General features: G+C 47.6%; 1 pseudogene; it reads right to left on the bottom strand.

Moving 5' to 3' along the window:
- Positions 1-18,590, bottom strand: part of LOC125676348 (scavenger receptor cysteine-rich domain superfamily protein-like) — a 40,028-nt pseudogene extending 21,438 nt beyond the window's left edge.
- Positions 18,591-18,811: the final 221 nt, after the last annotated feature.

The raw sequence follows: 18,811 nt of genomic DNA, 5'->3' as shown, positions 1-18,811 counted from the left end.
AATCGCCAAGTTTTAACGTGCCCCAACCCCCAGGACGCTAGGGTTTTTTTTGGACAAAGTTATGGCAAAATCCCTAAAAAGGCGAAAAATGCCCTTAAACTCTGATTTCCCATAAAGGATTAGATAAAACTAACTAGGGGTTGAATAGGGGGTCAAAATTAAGGGCTAACCCTGTGGGAAGGGATAGCCCAGCACCCCTAGAAATATGGCTCCAAGGGACCCAGGAACGAGGATGGTCTGAGGGGTATAACCAACTTACCCTATAATAATGTCTAAGTACAAAAGTACTTCATTTTTTGGGGTTAATAGCATGTTTTTCTTTTTCCTTGGATTTTTACTTGGATTTTTACCCTGGTCCGAGGGACAATGGTTGAAAACCTACCCTCCCAAAATTGCAGCCCGATCCCCAACTTGGGGGCTGGGGATGGACTTTGAAGTTTTTTTTTTGAAGCCAAGACTGGCCCTAACATCTCATATCGGTGGCCAGTTCGAGCCTTTTTTCAACCCCCACCCCGGGTGCTAAGCGCCCCCTCAGAGATTTTTTCTGGGTGGGGTAATAAAGAGTGGACCCTGCCCTACGGATCTGGCAAGTTTCGCGCCTGAAATCAGCCTGGAAAGGGGATAGGATGATGTTTTACTAAGGTAGCCACTTGCCCTTAAAGTGCAGGGCTCGCTCTAAAAGGGTTTTTTCAGGGTTGTGCCCCTTTAGAAAAGGGGGTTAGACCCCTTCTTTCGACCCCAAAGGACCCCCAACATTTCAGATCGGCTCCTAAAAGGATATTACAGAAGAAGTCAAAGGCGACGGGTGACACTCCAGTTACTTCCCGGAGGCCTTGGGGAGTGGTCTTGGTCCCTAGCCCCTATTTTCAACCATGGGGCAATAGAGTGGGGCCAGGTCATGTTTGGGTGCTAAGGGGTCTTCGGTAGCCCCAAAGACTTGGGCTCAGTGAAGAATCAAAGTCGCCGACTCGCCCCAAAATGGTGGGGCTAGGGTGGGGGTCAGACAGATCCTTTGCCCTTGACCCAGGCACCTGATTTTTGGGTCCCGAATTGCACAATCCTTTCTATGTTGGCCCTGTAAAGGGCAACAAGATCCCTCAACGTCTTTCAAAAATTGCCCATTTTCACCAGTTTGGCCATTGGGGGACTTCAGTCCTGACCCCATATCTCCGCTACCCTGTACGACGCTGTTGTTTTGGGATCTCATAGGGGAGGTTTGGGGTCCCGTCTCACGTGAATGTCGATTCCCTAGCACTAAGGCTTCTAGGACTTCCGGCCCTTCAAAAAAGTAGAAAAAAGTGAAAAAATCGACTTGGGCCCCACTTGACCCCTGATTTCAAGGGGCTAAATTTCCCCCGTGGGAGTCGAGGGCTGTCCCTTAAGAGGTTCCTCGCGAAAATTGGAACCCTCCAACCCCCTCGACCTTAGGGCAACGACTCTTAGAAAAAAGGTCGAAAATGGAAACATGGGGTCCATTGGGGAGTTGTTGTCAACAAACCTTTTGAGGATAGACAATGCCTCTCTAGGATTGGGTAAAACATAGATGGGGCTCAAACGCACTCAAAAATGACCCAAAATTCGAAGGTTACCATATGGGCCCTTCGACCCCAAGGGGCAACAGACCCCATGAGGGGCGACTACCATCCCTATTAAGGGTCATCCGGTAATTTGAGCTCTCTAGTCCCATCAGTTCCGGACCCGCGAAAAAATGATTTTGAGGTGATGACCGGGAAGGGACAAAATTCCGACTTTTCAAAAAAAGGGGGCTCACTGGCCCCGGACCTGTTGGGGTCGCGTCCCCGAAGGGCCCTTCAGCTCATACTAGAACCGGAAGCCCAAACACCCCCAAAAAGTTATTCAAAAAGGAATATCACTCGTGCGAACAATGCTTGCATGGGGCAAATTGGCCCCATGGGGTCCGAGAGGCACCCCATGGAAGGGGCCTCGAACCGATTGGGGGCCCATTGCCCCATCCGTTCCAGAGCACCAAACCTTAAAAGAAAAGGAGTACTCCCCATGGGATTCCCGATGACCGGAGGGGCCATGTCACCCCATGAGGATTTCGGATCGCCCCCTTCCGAGGGTCCCTCTGTCGAATTGGGGACCCTTTGCCTCACTTCTGTCAGGTAGCCATTTTGGCCCTAAAACACTTAGACAATTTTCCAGGACCCAGTAGCCATTTCTGCCCTCCAAGTAGCCAAGTAGCCCTATAAAAATCACCCCTCTTTCCAGCAAGCACGGTGACCATACCTCGGGACCTAGGGACCCCATTTTCCGCACAGGAACTCCCAGAAAGGGGCTCTGTTGACCCCTAGAAGGGCAACTCCCAACAAGGGTCGAAAGTGGATTGGGGTCACCCCTTTAGAAGGGTGTGGTCAGGGTGGGTATTTAGCCCTCTAGCCCCAATACGGCCCCATGGGGCCACAGAGTGTGACCCCAACATTTCTCGCACAGAAAGGGGTCTGGTTTGGCCCCATCCAGTAGGTCTCAGTCCTGACTATAAAAATGTTGGCCCCATCCCTGATGGCCCCTGACCCCATTGGGGCTCTGGGACCCCACAGGGATCGAGATCGCCCCCTTCCAAGGACCCTTTTCCAAATTGGGGTATCCTAGCCTCATCGACCCCGGACCTACAGGTCTTGCACTAGAGGGTGATCACTCAGGAAAATCCTGCCCCAGGGGGCAAACTGGACCCATGGGGCATCAAGGGGGCCCCATCCAAGGTCTTTGTCCCAATTTCAGTTCCCTAGCCCCTTCCACTCCGGAGTTACAAAATTTGCAAAAAGGGTCCAAAAGAGAAAAAGGGGCTATTTCGGAGGGTTCATATCTCGGTACCCGAAGTACTTGGGGACCCTATGTTTTGCCCCCCCGACCCCTCGAGGGGTTGTCTTACGATCCCTGGAAAGGCAGGTCCCTAAAGGAACCCACAATAGTTTGGGGCCACCCTCTTAAAAGGGTCATGTCAGGTAACAATTATGGCCCTTAGCCCCAAATGGATCCCACGTGGGCACAGAGTTGGGCCCCACTAATCTTCAAAACAAATAGGGTTAGGTCTGACCCCATCATGAGGGGCTTGACCAGTGGTTAAAAAATTCTAGCCCAACCCATGGGGACTGATGACCCCAAGGGGACCCATTTGCCCCACAGGGACCGAGAACGGACCTCTCTTAAGCCCCATCCTAAATTGGGGCCCGCTAGCCCATCGATCCCAGCGCTACACGTCTACCAGTGAAGGGTGACCCATTTTTCAACTCCGGCCACAAGGGGCAAACTGGCCCCAGAACCCTCGAAGGTGACCCCTCTCAAGGTCTCTCCCGAACTTTGAGTCTTCTGGCCCCACAAGTTTGGCAGTGACCCCTCTTTTAAAAAGGCTGTTATTCAGGTAGCGAAAATGGCCCTAAAAGGTAGTCAAAATGGCACTTAAACAAAAACGTGAACAATCCCAGAAGTTTGAGAGTGAGCCATTTTTTCAGATTGCGGATCTTCCGGTAGCCAAAACGGCTATTAAAAAACGTTTAAAATCCCCAACTTTCGATTGGTCATATCTCAGGACCGAAAGTACCTAGGAACCCCATTTTTTGGCCCTGGATCCCTCGAAGGGTTCTTGGTTGATCCCCGGAAGAATAGATCCCTAAAGGGGCCGGCAATAGTTTGGGGCCAACCTCTTCAAAGGGTCATGCCGGGATAAGGTTTTTAGCTCTTTGCCCAAACTCGACCCCATGGGGCCATACAGTTGGGCCCAATAATATTAGCCCCTTAAAAAATATGGGGCTGACCCCATCAAGTGGGGCTCAGTCAGCAGTCTAAAAATTCTTAACCACCCTTTGGTGACCCCTGACCCCAAGGGGGCAAATTTGCCCCACAAGATTAGGGAACGGATCCCTCTTATCCCCCAGTCCCAAATGGGGTCCTCTAGCCCCATCGACCCCAGAGCTACAAGTCCTCGAGTAAAGGGTGTCACCCTGAAACACTTGGGTCCCAAGGGGCAAATGAGCCCCATGGGGCTCCAAGCCGCTCTCCTTGAATGCCCCTGCCCAAATTTGGATCCCCTAGCTCCACCCACTCTCGAGCCCCATAACTTGCAAAGAGGGTCGAAATCGGCAAAGTGGGGCTCTGTTGGAGGGTTTATATCTCGGGACAGGAAGTAGCTAGGGATCCCATTTTTTGGCCCTGAACCCCATGAAGGGGTTCTGTCGACACCCTGAAGAACAGGTCCTTTGAGGGGCCGGCAAAAGTTTGGAGTCACCCTCTTAAAAGGGTCATGTCGGGGTAGGGTTTTTAGCCCTTTGCCCCAAATCGACCTCATGGGGCAATGCAGTGGGGCCCCATGATATTAGCCACTCAAAAAATTGGGGGCTGACTCCATCAAATGGGGCTCAGTCGGCAGTCTAAAAGTTCTTAACCCCCCTTTGGGGACCCCTGACCCGAAGGGGAAAAATTTGCCCCCACGGGTGCCTAGACCGAACCCCTCTTAGGCCCCATCCCAAATTAGGGTCCCCTAGCCCAATCAACTTTAGAGCTAGAAGTCCTCTAGTAAAGGGTGTCACTAAAAAAACATTGGCCTTAAGGGGGCAAATGAACCCCAGGGGGCTCGAAGACGTTCCCTTTGAAGGTCCCTGCCTAAATTTGAGTCCCCTAGCCCCATCCAATCTCGAGCCCCAACACTTCGAAATCGGCAAAAGGGGGCAAATTTCTAGTCTCATATCTCGGGACCGGAAGTACCTAGGGACTCAATTTTTTAGCCCTAGACCCCTCGAAGGACTTTATGTCGACACCCGGAAGGGCAGGACCAAAAGGGGGCTTTACAATAGTTTGAGGTCACCCTCTTCAAAGGGTCATGCCGGGGTAGGGTTTTTAGCCCTTTGCCCCAAATCGACCCCAAGTGGGCACAGAGTGGGGCCCCATTAGTTCTGGAAACGAATAGGGTTAGGTCTGGCCCCATCATGAGGGGCTCGACCAGTGGTTAAAAAATTCTGGGAACTGCTGACCCCAAGGGGGCCAATTTACCCAACAGGGGCCGAGAACGGACCCTTCTTACGCCCCATTCCAAATTGGGGTGCTCTAGCCCCATCGACCCCAGAGCTACACGTTTTCCAGTAAAGGGTGACCTTTCTAAAACTTCTGCCTCGTTGGGGCAAACTGGCCCCAGGGGGCTCGAGAGAGACAACACGGAAGGCCCCTCCCTAATCTTGAGTCCTCTGGCCCCACCCATTTGGCAGTGACGGGTCTTTGAAAAAAGCCATAATTCCGGTAGCCAAACCTGCCCTTAAAAGTAACCAAAATTGCCCTTAAAATGTAAAATTCTCCATTTTTCCAATGGGCCATAATTCGGTACCGGAAGTACCTAGGGACCCCATCTTCTCAAAAACTGACCCCAAATGGGGCCCTCTGATGACTCAGCGAAGGCCAGGCCTCATGAGGGGGCCAGAGTGGATTGGCATGACAACTTTAGAAAGGTAGGGTCGTGATAGGTGTTTTGCCCCTTAGGACCCCATGGGGCAACAGAGTGGGGCCAGTCCTTTTGCCACTCGGGAAAAGTCCGGTCTGGCCCCATCAACTTCGGCCCAGTCGGAATTCAAAAAATGTTGGCCCCACTTTTAAGGACCCCTGACCCCAAAAGGGCCGATTTGTCCCAAAGCGACCGAGAACGGACCCCTTTTAGGCCCCATCCCAAATTGGGGTCCTCTAGCCCCATCGACCCCAGACCTACAAGTCCTCCAGTAAAGGGTGTCACCCACTTTGGCCCCACTGGGGCAAATAAGTTCCATGGGGCTCCAAGGCGCTCATCACGAAGGCCCCTCCCCAAATTTGGGTCCCCTAGCCCCACCCATTCTCGAGTCCCAAAACTTGCAAAAAGGGTCGAAATCGGCCAAGGGGGCTCTCTTTGAGGGCTGATATCTCGGTACCGGAAATACCTAGGGACCCCAGTTTTTAATCCTGGACCCCACGAAGGGTCTTCGGACGACCCCTATAAGGGCAGGTTCTTAAATGGTCTCACAATAGTTTGGGGTCACCCTCTTAAAAGGGTCATGTCGGAGTAGGGTTTTTCTTATGTATAGCAACCATTGGTGTAGCACCAATCATCGGGGAACCAGTTTAGGTTGAGACCCAATCGGAATTCCTTGAATGTCTCGCGCACTATCATTCTCTCAACAAAGGGGGCGTTACGCAAGCTTCTCTTACCAGAGGTGGCGTTACGCAAGCGTCGCTTATACCTCTGTCAACGTTTGGAATCACGTGATAATATAATCACATGATATAAACAATTATTCTCGTTTCCTTTCCCTTTAAAAGTAGCGCACAGAACACTGGGTAGAGAATGGCGCACTATGTCGAGTGCACGAGACATTCGAGGCGTTCCGATTGGGTTGGGACCTAGGTAAACTGGTACCCTGTTGATCTCGCTTCTCTCGTATGAAGCACCAATCAGTAGGGAACCAGCTTAGGACCTAAGGTAGTCTCGTGCAACCAGACGCTCGGCTGTCTCCAGAAATCTCCGACGAGCAGAGATTTTCGTTGCAGATTTGCCGAGACAGCCGAGTGTCTGGTTGAACGAGACTAGACCTAGGTCGGGTATGACGTAACAATGGAAGCCGGGAGCGGTATGACGTAGGAATGCAAAAGCGTACAAACTCCCCGTCGAGGCCTCACTGCGTCACCTATGTATAGACATCTCCTATGTGACGCAGTACAATATACAGATTTGTATATTGTGAGTCCGCGATTATCACGCGGGCAAATAACACTAAAGAAGTAGTTCGTAGTTAAAGCTTGAAAATATTGACATTAAGAGCATATATATAAAAGTATGGATTTTATTTTAAATATAAAATGATCAAAAGATCATCAAAGAGAAGGGAGACTGTTCAAATTATAGTGTAAAGTAATAAACTTGTTGTTTACGTTCTTGATTTGAACTATTTACGTTTGACATTATGGTTCTTTTTTCGTCATTCTACAGTGACGTCACACAGTATACAATCGCTATCCCATAATGCCTAACTGGAAGAATTTGGTTTGTGAGCAAACGAACTCTGGCGGAAGTTTGAAGAGCGATATGACGTTAAGTCGAGCATGACGTAACAATGGGAGTTATTAGCTTTACGTCGGGAAAATAACGTTAAAAAAATTGAAATAGCAGAGAACACAATGACGTAACAATTGCAGTAATATGTGATATAGGTGTAATGGTATTTTGTAGTATGGGTGGTGGTATGTGGAGTATGGGCAGTGTAATAGTATGTGGTGTATAGGTTGTAGTTGATAGTGTATGGGTGGTATACACCACATACCACCACCCATACAATTACCTATATCACCTCCTATACATACATGGTACCACTGGCACACTTATTATTAACACCTTTAAATACTATGCCGACTTGATCGATTTTTCCCTTGTCATTGCTACGTCATAGCGCTCTTGGCTTTCTCAATTTTTTCTGCGTTATCATTACAACATAGCGCTCCCAACTTCTATTGTTACGTCATATCCGACTTGACGTCACAGGTCTCTTGTATTTTTATATCATACCCTAAACTGGTTCCCCGCTGATTTGCAAGAGAAGCGAGGTCAACAGGGTACCATTTCATATCATACCCGACCTAGTTCATCCCAATCGTAACTACTCGGCTATTTCCGCAACCGCAAATGAACCTCATATGTGGATCGACGCCATCATAGTCTATTACCATGTGTACAGAAATGCAACTATGACGTCACAGGCGTACGTTACAATATGAAACGCGAGCTTTCAAATGCATTTAAGATATCATACATGTCTAAGGTATTCTACCACTATTATTTTTTACTTTTATGTTTATGTATTGGAGTGAATAAGACGTTAATGATACCAAAACTGAATCTCTGGTGAAAATATAAATAATACATTATACAAGGATTCGGTTTTGGCCTTTTAACCTAATCCACAGGCGCTCTTCCGGCGAAGAAATGCATCAATTTGATGCAATTCTTGCGCCGATCCACGTCCGAGTCTTTTTACCGGTTACGGAAAAAGGCGAGCGCGTGATCCGATTGAGTCCATCCTAATCCTACGTCATTGACATTTTACGTTATAGCGCTAATGGCTTATATTGTTACATCATCACTTGACCTTTGACCCACCTAACAATGCTGTTTATACTTACAAGGAATGTGATATTGCAGAAAAGAAGGATCAATTATACGCGTAACTCTCAATTAGATTTTTCACCCAAGATTTATAATAAATCATTTCTTTTTATGGTAATGTTGGTATATCAGTAACAATTCTGATTACATATACATGTAGTTGCAATGTCTCAAGCTCTCTCAATGCAATGATACATGCTTTTGCCCAAAATATGATGATATATCTTGAGTATATATTTGAATACAGATAAAAATATTATTATCTTACCTTCACTCAGTGGACTTATTGATTAAACTGCAAAATCAAAATAAATGAGGAGCCTTTCTTTTATACTGCAGTCGGAGAGAGAGGGGGAGAAAAAGAAAGAGAGAGAGAGAGGGATGAATAGAGAGATAAAGAGGTGAGAATGAGAGAGAGAGATAAAGAGGAGAGGGTAGAGAGTGAAGGGAGAGAGGGGAAGGGTGGTACAGAGAGAGGAGGAAGAAGACAGGAGACATGGAGAGAGAGGAGGAGGAAGGGTGGGGAGAGAGAGGGGCAAGAGAGAAAGGGAAAGACAGGCATGGAGGCATTGAGTAGGGAGAGATAGATTAGACCGAGAGTGAGTGAGAGGAAAGGTGGGAGGAGGTAGACAGACAAGAGAGCGAGAGAAAGAAAGACAAGAGAGCGAGAGAAAGAAAAACAGTAACAACTAACACCCAATATAATATGTGCACACATTCATTTACAAACTATCATAGCTGATGAGCTTAATCAGTCTATCAAAAATTAAAATTCCGTACTAAATGTTGTTTTAATTTGATCTAGTCAATGCAACATGGTGATTATTTCATAACGTTTAAGGATGTCCATGGAGATTTTTTTATCATTACAGTGTAGCGTCATTTCCATTACAGTACGAAGTGTTTCTCATTTACTAGTATTATACATCTTAGTTCCATAGTAATAACTATGCTAGGCGCGAAATACGTTATTGTAATAGCTTCATTTGTGCACAATAGTCCCCAAAGGCAGCTTAGCAAAACACCATAGGAATTGGCTTAGCTGTCCAAGGATTACTAACTCCGTATCTCTAAAAGGCAGATCTTATGAATCGATCTTTGTATAGGAAATCAAAAATACTATCCTTAAAAGGCAGATTAGTACCGTAGCCTACAAATCGTACTACACTCGTCGTTATGCGTTGCTGATTAACTCAGTATCCCTGAAAGGCAGGTTTGCCATAGGGCTCGCTGGGTGGCAAAGCTTATCTGGTATCCCTCAAAAGTAGGTGTTTAGATCGCCCGGGAACCCGGGCTAGTTAAGCCCTATTAATAAACTTGGTATCCCTGAAAGGCAGGTCTAGCATAGGGCTCGCTGGGTGGTAAAGCTTATCTGGTATCCCTCAAAAGTAGGTGACTGTAGCGCCTGGGAACTTGGGCTAGTTGAGCGTCGATAATTAACTCGGTATCCCTAAATGGCAGGTCTGATATAGGGCTCGTTGGGCGAACAAAGCTTATCTGATATCCCTCAAAAGTAGGTGACTTTAGCGCCCGGGAACTTGGGCTAGTTGAGCGTCGATAATTAAATCGGTATCCCTGAAAGGCAGGTCTGATAAAGGGCTCGTTGGGTGGCAAAGCTTATCTGGTATCCCTCAAAGGTAGGTAACTTTAGCGCCTGGGAACTTGGGCTAGTTGAGCATCGATAATTTAGTCGGTATCCCTGAAAGGCAGGTCTGATATAGGGCTCGCTGGGTGGCAAAGCTTATCTGGTATCCCTCAAAAGTAGGTAACTTTAGCGCCTGGGAACTTGGGCTAGTTGAGCGTCGATAATTAACTCGGTATCTCTGAAAGGCAGGTCAGATATAGGGCTCGCTGAGTGACAAAGCTTATCTGGTATCCCTCAAAAGTAGGTGACTTTAGCGCCCGGGAACTTGGGCTAGTTGAGCATCGATAATTAAGTCGGTATCCCTGAAAGGCAGGTCTGATATAGGGCTCGCTGGGTGGTAAAGCTTATCTGGTATCCCTCAAAAGTAGGTGTTTAGATCGCCCGGTTACCCGGGCTAGTTGAGCCTTGATAATTAACTTGGTATCCCTGAAAGGCAGGTCTAGCATAGGGCTTGCTGGGTGGCAAAGCTTATTTGGTATCCCTCAAAAGTAGGTGTTTAGATCGCTCAGTTACCCGGGCTAGTTGAGCCTTGATGATTAACTTGGTATCCCTGAAAGGCAGGTCTAGCATAGGTCTCGCTGTGTGGTAAAGCTTATCTGGTATCCCTCAAAAGTAGGTGTTTAAATCACCAGGGAACCTGGGATAGTTGAGCCTTGATAATTAACTCGGTATCCCTGAAAGGCAGGTCTAGCATAGGGCTTGCTGGGTGGTAAAGCTTATCTGGTATCCCTCTAAAGTAGGTGTTTAGATCGCCCGGTTACCCGGGCTAGTTGAGCCTTGATAATTAACTTGGTATCCCTGAAAGGCAGGTCTAGCATAGGGCTCGCTGGGTGGTAAAGCTTATCTGGTATCCCTCAAAAGTAGGTGACTTTAGGGCCCGGGAACTCGGGCTAGTTGAGCCTTGATAATTAACTCGGTATCCCTGAAAGGCAGGTCTAGCATAGGGCTCGCTGGGTGGTAAAGTTTATCTGGTATCCCTCAAAAGTAGGTGTTTAGATCGCCCGGGAACCCGGGCTAGTTGAGCCTTGATAATTAACTCGGTATCCCTGAAAGGCAGGTCTAGCATAGGGCTCGCTGGGTGGTAAAGCTTATCTGGTATCCCTCAAAAGTAGGTGTTTAGATCGCCCGGGAACCCGGGCTAGTTGAGCCCTATTAATGAACTTAGTATCCCTGAAAGGCAGGTCTGGGATAGGGCTCGCTGGGTGGTAAAGCTTATCTGGTATCCCTCAAAAGTAGGTGTTTAGATCGCCCGGTTACCCGGGCTAGTTGAGCCCTATTAATAAACTTGGTATCCCTGAAAGGCAGGTCTAGCATAGGGCTCGCTGGGTGGTAAAGCTTATCTGGTATCCCTCAAAAGTAGGTGACTTTAGGGCCCGGGAATCCGGGCTAGTTGAGCCTTGATAATTAACTTGGTATCCTTGAAAGGCAAGTCTAGCATAGGGCTCACAGGGTGGTAAAGCTTATCTGGTATCCCTCAAAAGTAGGTGTTTAGATCGCCCGGGAACCCGGGCTAGTTGAGCCCTATTAATGAACTTAGTATCCCTGAAAGGCAGGTCTGGGATAGGGCTCGCTGGGTGGTAAAGCTTATATGGTATCCCTCAAAAGTAGGTGTTTAGATCGCCCGGGAACCCGGGCTAGTTGAGCCCTATTAATAAACTTGGTATCCCTGAAAGGCAGGTCTAGTATAGGGCTCGCTGGGTGGTAAAGCTTATCTGGTATCCCTCAAAAGTAGGTGACTTTAGGGCCCGGGAACCCGGGCTAGTTGAGCCTTGATAATTAACTCGGTATCCCTGAAAGGCAGGTCTAGCATAGGGCTCGCTGGGTGGTAAAGCTTATCTGGTATCCCTCAAAAGTAGGTGACTTTAGGGCCCGGGAACCCGGGCTAGTTGAGTCTTGATAATTAACTCGGAATCCCTGAAAGGCAGGTCTAGCATAGGTCTCGCTGGGTGGTAAAGCTTATCTGGTATCCCTCAAAAGTAGGTGATTTTAGGGCCCAGGAACCCGGGCTAGTTGAGCCTTGATAATTAACTTGGTATCCTTGAAAGGCAGGTCTAGCATAGGTCTCGCTGGGTGGTAAAGCTTATCTGGTATCCCTCAAAAGTAGGTGTTTAGATCGCCCGGTTACCCGGGCTAGTTGAGCCTTGATAATTAACTTGGTATCCCTGAAAGGCAGGTCTAGCATAGGGCTCGCAGGGTGGTAAAGCTTATCTGGTATCCCTCAAAAGTAGGTGACTTTAGGGCCCGGTTACCCGGGCTAGTTGAGCCTTGATAATTAACTCGGTATCCCTGAAAGGCAGGTCTAGCATAGGGCTCGCTGGGTGGTAAAGCTTATCTGGTATCCCTCAAAAGTAAGTGTTTAGATCGCCCGGTTACCCGGGCTAGTTGAGCCTTGATAATTAACTCGGTATCCCTGAAAGGCAGGTCTAGCATAGGGCTCACAGGGTGGTAAAGCTTATATGGTATCCCTCAAAAGTAGGTGTTTAGATCGCCCGGGAACCCGGGCTAGTTGAGCCTTGATAATTAACTCGGTATCCCTGAAAGGCAGGTCTAGCATAGGGCTCGCTGGGTGGTAAAGCTTATCTGGTATCCCTCAAAAGTAGGTGTTTAGATCGCCCGGGAACCCGGGCTAGTTGAGCCCTATTAATAAACTTGGTATCCCTGAAAGGCAGGTCTAGCATAGGGCTCGCTGGGTGGTAAAGCTTATCTGGTATCCCTCAAAAGTAGGTGTTTAGATCGCCCGGGAACCCGGGCTAGTTGAGCCCTATTAATGAACTTAGTATCCCTGAAAGGCAGGTGTGGGATAGGGCTCGCTGGGTGGTAAAGCTTATCTGGTATCCCTCAAAAGTAGGTGTTTAGATCGCCCGGGAACCCGGGCTAGTTGAGCCCTATTAATAAACTTGGTATCCCTGAAAGGCAGGTCTAGCATAGGGCTCGCTGGGTGGTAAAGCTTATCTGGTATCCCTCAAAAGTAGGTGACTTTAGGGCCCGGTTACCCGGGCTAGTTGAGCCTTGATAATTAACTTGGTATCCCTGAAAGGCAGGTCTAGCATAGGGCTCGCTGGGTGGTAAAGCTTATCTGGAATCCCTCAAAAGTAGGTGACTTTAGGGCCCGGTTACCCGGGCTAGTTGAGCCTTGATAATTAACTCGGTATCCCTGAAAGGCAGGTCTAGCATAGGGCTCGCTGGGTGGTAAAGCTTATCTGGTATCCCTCAAAAGTAGGTGATTTTAGGGCCCAGGAACCCGGGCTAGTTGAGCCTTGATAATTAACTTGGTATCCTTGAAAGGCAGGTCTAGCATAGGGCTCGCTGGGTGGCAAAGCTTATCTGGTATCCCTCAAAAGTAGGTGTTTAGATCGCCCGGTTACCCGGGCTAGTTGAGCCTTGATAATTAACTTGGTATCCCTGAAAGGCAGGTCTAGCATAGGGCTCGCAGGGTGGTAAAGCTTATCTGGAATCCCTCAAAAGTAGGTGACTTTAGGGCCCGGTTACCCGGGCTAGTTGAGCCTTGATAATTAACTCGGTATCCCTGAAAGGCAGGTCTAGCATAGTGCTCGCTGGGTGGTAAAGCTTATCTGGTATCCCTCAAAAGTAAGTGTTTAGATCGCCCGGTTACCCGGGCTAGTTGAGCCTTGATAATTAACTCGGTATCCCTGAAAGGCAGGTCTAGCATAGGGCTCGCTGGGTGGTAAAGCTTATCTGGTATCCCTCAAAAGTAGGTGATTTTAGGGCTCAGGAACACGGGCTAGTTGAGTCTTGATAATTAACTCGGAATCCCTGAAAGGCAGGTCTAGCATAGGTCTCGCTGGGTGGTAAAGCTTATCTGGTATCCCTCAAAAGTAGGTGATTTTAGGGCCCAGGAACCCGGGCTAGTTGAGCCTTGATAATTAACTTGGTATCCTTGAAAGGCAGGTCTAGCATAGGGCTCGCTGGGTGGTAAAGCTTATCTGGTATCCCTCAAAAGTAGGTGATTTTAGGGCCCAGGAACCCGGGCTAGTTGAGCCTTGATAATTAACTTGGTATCCTTGAAAGGCAGGTCTAGCATAGGGCTCGCTGGGTGGTAAAGCTTATCTGGTATCCCTCAAAAGTAGGTGTTTAGATCGCCCGGTTACCCGGGCTAGTTGAGCCTTGATAATTAACTTGGTATCCCTGAAAGGCAGGTCTAGCATAGGGCTCGCTGGGTGGTAAAGCTTATCTGGAATCCCTCAAAAGTAGGTGACTTTAGGGCCCGGTTACCCGGGCTAGTTGAGCCTTGATAATTAACTCGGTATCCCTGAAAGGCATGTCTAGCATAGGGCTCGCTGGGTGGTAAAGCTTATCTGGTATCCCTCAAAAGTAGGTGATTTTAGGGCCCAGGAACCCGGGCTAGTTGAGCCTTGATAATTAACTTGGTATCCTTGAAAGGCAGGTCTAGCATAGGGCTCGCTGGGTGGTAAAGCTTATCTGGTATCCCTCAAAAGTAGGTGTTTAGATCGCCCGGTTACCCGGGTTAGTTGAGCCTTGATAATTAACTTGGTATCCCTGAAAGGCAGGTCTAGCATAGGGCTCGCAGGGTGGTAAAGCTTATCTGGAATCCCTCAAAAGTAGGTGACTTTAGGGCCCGGTTACCCGGGCTAGTTGAGCCTTGATAATTAACTCGGTATCCCTGAAAGGCAGGTCTAGCATAGGGCTCGCTGGGTGGTAAAGCTTATCTGGTATCCCTCAAAAGTAAGTGTTTAGATCGCCCGGTTACCCGGGCTAGTTGAGCCTTGATAATTAACTCGGTATCCCTGAAAGGCAGGTCTAGCATAGGGCTCGCAGGGTGGTAAAGCTTATATGGTATCCCTCAAAAGTAGGTGTTTAGATCGCCCGGTTACCCGGGCTAGTTGAGCCTTGATAATTAACTCGGTATCCCTGAAAGGCAGGTCTAGCATAGGGCTCGCTGGGTGGTAAAGCTTATCTGGTATCCCTCAAAAGTAGGTGACTTTAGGGCCCGGGAACCCGGGCTAGTTGAGCCTTGATAATTAACTCGGTATCCCTGAAAGGCAGGTCTAGCATAGGGCTCGCTGGGTGGTAAAGCTTATCTGGTATCCCTCAAAAGTAGGTGACTTTAGGGCCCGGGAACCCGGGCTAGTTGAGTCTTGATAATTAACTCGGAATCCCTGAAAGGCAGGTCTAGCATAGGTCTCGCTGGGTGGTAAAGCTTATCTGGTATCCCTCAAAAGTAGGTGATTTTAGGGCCCAGGAACCCGGGCTAGTTGAGCCTTGATAATTAACTTGGTATCCTTGAAAGGCAGGTCTAGCATAGGGCTCGCTGGGTGGTAAAGCTTATCTGGTATCCCTCAAAAGTAGGTGTTTAGATCGCCCGGTTACCCGGGCTAGTTGAGCCTTGATAATTAACTTGGTATCCCTGAAAGGCAGGTCTAGCATAGGGCTCGCAGGGTGGTAAAGCTTATCTGGAATCCCTCAAAAGTAGGTGACTTTAGGGCCCGGTTACCCGGGCTAGTTGAGCCTTGATAATTAACTCGGTATCCCTGAAAGGCAGGTCTAGCATAGGGCTCGCTGGGTGGTAAAGCTTATCTGGAATCCCTCAAAAGTAAGTGTTTAGATCGCCCGGTTACCCGGGCTAGTTGAGCCTTGATAATTAACTCGGTATCCCTGAAAGGCAGGTCTAGCATAGGGCTCACAGGGTGGTAAAGCTTATATGGTATCCCTCAAAAGTAGGTGTTTAGATCGCCCGGTTACCCGGGCTAGTTGAGCCTTGATAATTAACTCGGTATCCCTGAAAGGCAGGTCTAGCATAGGGCTCGCTGGGTGGTAAAGCTTATCTGGTATCCCTCAAAAGTAGGTGTTTAGATCGCCCGGGAACCCGGGCTAGTTGAGCCCTATTAATAAACTTGGTATCCCTGAAAGGCAGGTCTAGCATAGGGCTCGCTGGGTGGTAAAGCTTATCTGGTATCCCTCAAAAGTAGGTGTTTAGATCGCCCGGGAACCCGGGCTAGTTGAGCCCTATTAATGAACTTAGTATCCCTGAAAGGCAGGTGTGGGATAGGGCTCGCTGGGTGGTAAAGCTTATCTGGTATCCCTCAAAAGTAGGTGTTTAGATCGCCCGGGAACCCGGGCTAGTTGAGCCCTATTAATAAACTTGGTATCCCTGAAAGGCAGGTCTAGCATAGGGCTCGCTGGGTGGTAAAGCTTATCTGGTATCCCTCAAAAGTAGGTGACTTTAGGGCCCGGTTACCCGGGCTAGTTGAGCCTTGATAATTAACTCGGTATCCCTGAAAGGCAGGTCTAGCATAGGGCTCGCTGGGTGGTAAAGCTTATCTGGTATCCCTCAAAAGTAGGTGACTTTAGGGCCCGGGAACCCGGGCTAGTTGAGCCTTGATAATTAACTCGGTATCCCTGAAAGGCAGGTCTAGCATAGGGCTCGCTGGGTGGTAAAGCTTATCTGGTATCCCTCAAAAGTAGGTGATTTTAGGGCTCAGGAACCCGGGCTAGTTGAGTCTTGATAATTAACTCGGAATCCCTGAAAGGCAGGTCTAGCATAGGGCTCGCTGGGTGGTAAAGCTTATCTGGTATCCCTCAAAAGTAGGTGATTTTAGGGCCCAGGAACCCGGGCTAGTTGAGCCTTGATAATTAACTTGGTATCCTTGAAAGGCAGGTCTAGCATAGGGCTCGCTGGGTGGTAAAGCTTATCTGGTATCCCTCAAAAGTAGGTGATTTTAGGGCCCAGGAACCCGGGCTAGTTGAGCCTTGATAATTAACTTGGTATCCTTGAAAGGCAGGTCTACCATAGGGCTCGCTGGGTGGTAAAGCTTATCTGGTATCCCTCAAAAGTAGGTGTTTAGATCGCCCGGTTACCCGGGCTAGTTGAGCCTTGATAATTAACTTGGTATCCCTGAAAGGCAGGTCTAGCATAGGGCTCGCTGGGTGGTAAAGCTTATCTGGAATCCCTCAAAAGTAGGTGACTTTAGGGCCCGGTTACCCGGGCTAGTTGAGCCTTGATAATTAACTCGGTATCCCTGAAAGGCAGGTCTAGCATAGGGCTCGCTGGGTGGTAAAGCTTATCTGGTATCCCTCAAAAGTAAGTGTTTAGATCGCCCGGTTACCCGGGCTAGTTGAGCCTTGATAATTAACTCGGTATCCCTGAAAGGCAGGTCTAGCATAGGGCTCGCAGGGTGGTAAAGCTTATATGGTATCCCTCAAAAGTAGGTGTTTAGATCGCCCGGTTACCCGGGCTAGTTGAGCCTTGATAATTAACTCGGTATCCCTGAAAGGCAGGTCTAGCATAGGGCTCGCTGGGTGGTAAAGCTTATCTGGTATCTCTCAAAAGTAGGTGACTTTAGGGCCCGGGAACCCGGGCTAGTTGAGCCTTGATAATTAACTCGGTATCCCTGAAAGGCAGGTCTAGCATAGGGCTCGCTGGGTGGCAAAGCTTATCTGGTATCCCTCAAAAGTAGGTGTTTAGATCTCCCGGGAACCTGGGCTAGTTTAGCCTTATTAAGTAACTTGGTATCCCTGAAAGGCAGGGCTAGCATAGGGCTCGCTGGGTGGCAAAGCTTATCTGGTATCCCTCAAAAGTAGGTGTTTATATCGCCCTGGATCTTGAGTTAGTTTGGTCTTAATAATTAACTCGATATCCAAAAGCAGGTTTTGAGGAATGGTCTTTTTAGTGAGTTATAATGTTGAATGAAAGTTTTGAGTTGATTTTGTGTACTGAATGAGGGGGGGGGGGTAATTAAAATAATTTCTATGATTAACTTTTGATCAAAAATACCCTTCTGTACTTTCAAAAATAATTTCTAAAGATATGTTACTTTGACCACCGCTAGATATCATCAGTTTTGCTTTTAATAAGACTTCTTATTAAATATTATTTTTTTCCATGTTGCATTCGCTGTTTTATCTACTTCCTAGGGGCGAGATCGAAAGTTCAATGTCTGACAAAAAAACTAAATTCACATAGTTTTTACGTCCCCCCCCCCCCCTATCCGCCCCCACAACGACCCCCTAAACTAGATATGATGAGTGTTTAAACTATAATCGATTAACAAGTAAGAACAAACGAGTATAAATAACTCTGTATACCCTATCTTCTGTTTATTCACAAATGAAAGTGTAGATTAAAACTATCAAATGTTCATTAAAATGTAATATCGTCATGTAGTTTTAACAGTCACTTGTCTTTCTTCTTTTTCGACTAATGTGTAATCGATGTCGGATGAGAGAAACTTACAGAAGTTTTAACACCCCCCCCCCCCTCCTCCTCCCCCTAACTATTTGAATTTAGATTTTTATCCGAAATCAATCTGTTGATCTCGCCCCTTACAGTTTTTTATATCAAATTTCTTACTGTTTTTAACATCTGAGAGAATTAGGGTTTGATTAATTATGTTAATTAAATAATACTCTGTATACTTTCTATCAAATCGTATTTCTCTCCATATTGCGTTCATTGCTTTATTTATTTCTTACATTTTTAATAGTTCAGCTAATTAGGGTTTAATTAGTAATCTTAATTAGTAAAAAAAATCCCAACAATTTTCTTTGCCTTCTTTATCGTAAACACATTTCTTTACGAAATTATTCGACGTACGACTTATCTTTCTATCTATGATCAGGGGCAAGTAACTCGTGGGTCGCCTGCTTTTGAGGGATACCATCTAGTCATAACCCTACCGAATCGACATTGGTAACTTCACACTTCCGGTTGCTAAATTTGGCACGACCACCAAAGAACGTGACGTCATATGTGCAGTACGTCACTGTGTACATTGGTAACGTTGGGTATCCGGTGAAAAAGGTATATATACCGGCGCCAGACGACACTCGGGGCATTGCGTTACGTTGAGTTGAAACGCCAGAGCAAGCTAGCAGAGATAATTCAACATGTAAGTTGGGCAACAGTTATTAGTCACCAATATTTCTTAAATCCTGAATGGAAATTATTACCAAATTACTGTCCAGATGCAGATCCTACTTCGATGGGTGCCAGTCGACCTTTTAACCCCTACCCCTTTCGTCCTTTTATATAACGCAACATAATGAATATTGCTCAT

The sequence above is a fragment of the Ostrea edulis genome, chromosome 3 (assembly GCF_947568905.1).
Source record: "Ostrea edulis chromosome 3, xbOstEdul1.1, whole genome shotgun sequence".
NCBI lineage: Eukaryota > Metazoa > Mollusca > Bivalvia > Ostreida > Ostreidae > Ostrea > Ostrea edulis.
This window is presented reverse-complemented; position numbering and strand designations above follow the sequence as displayed.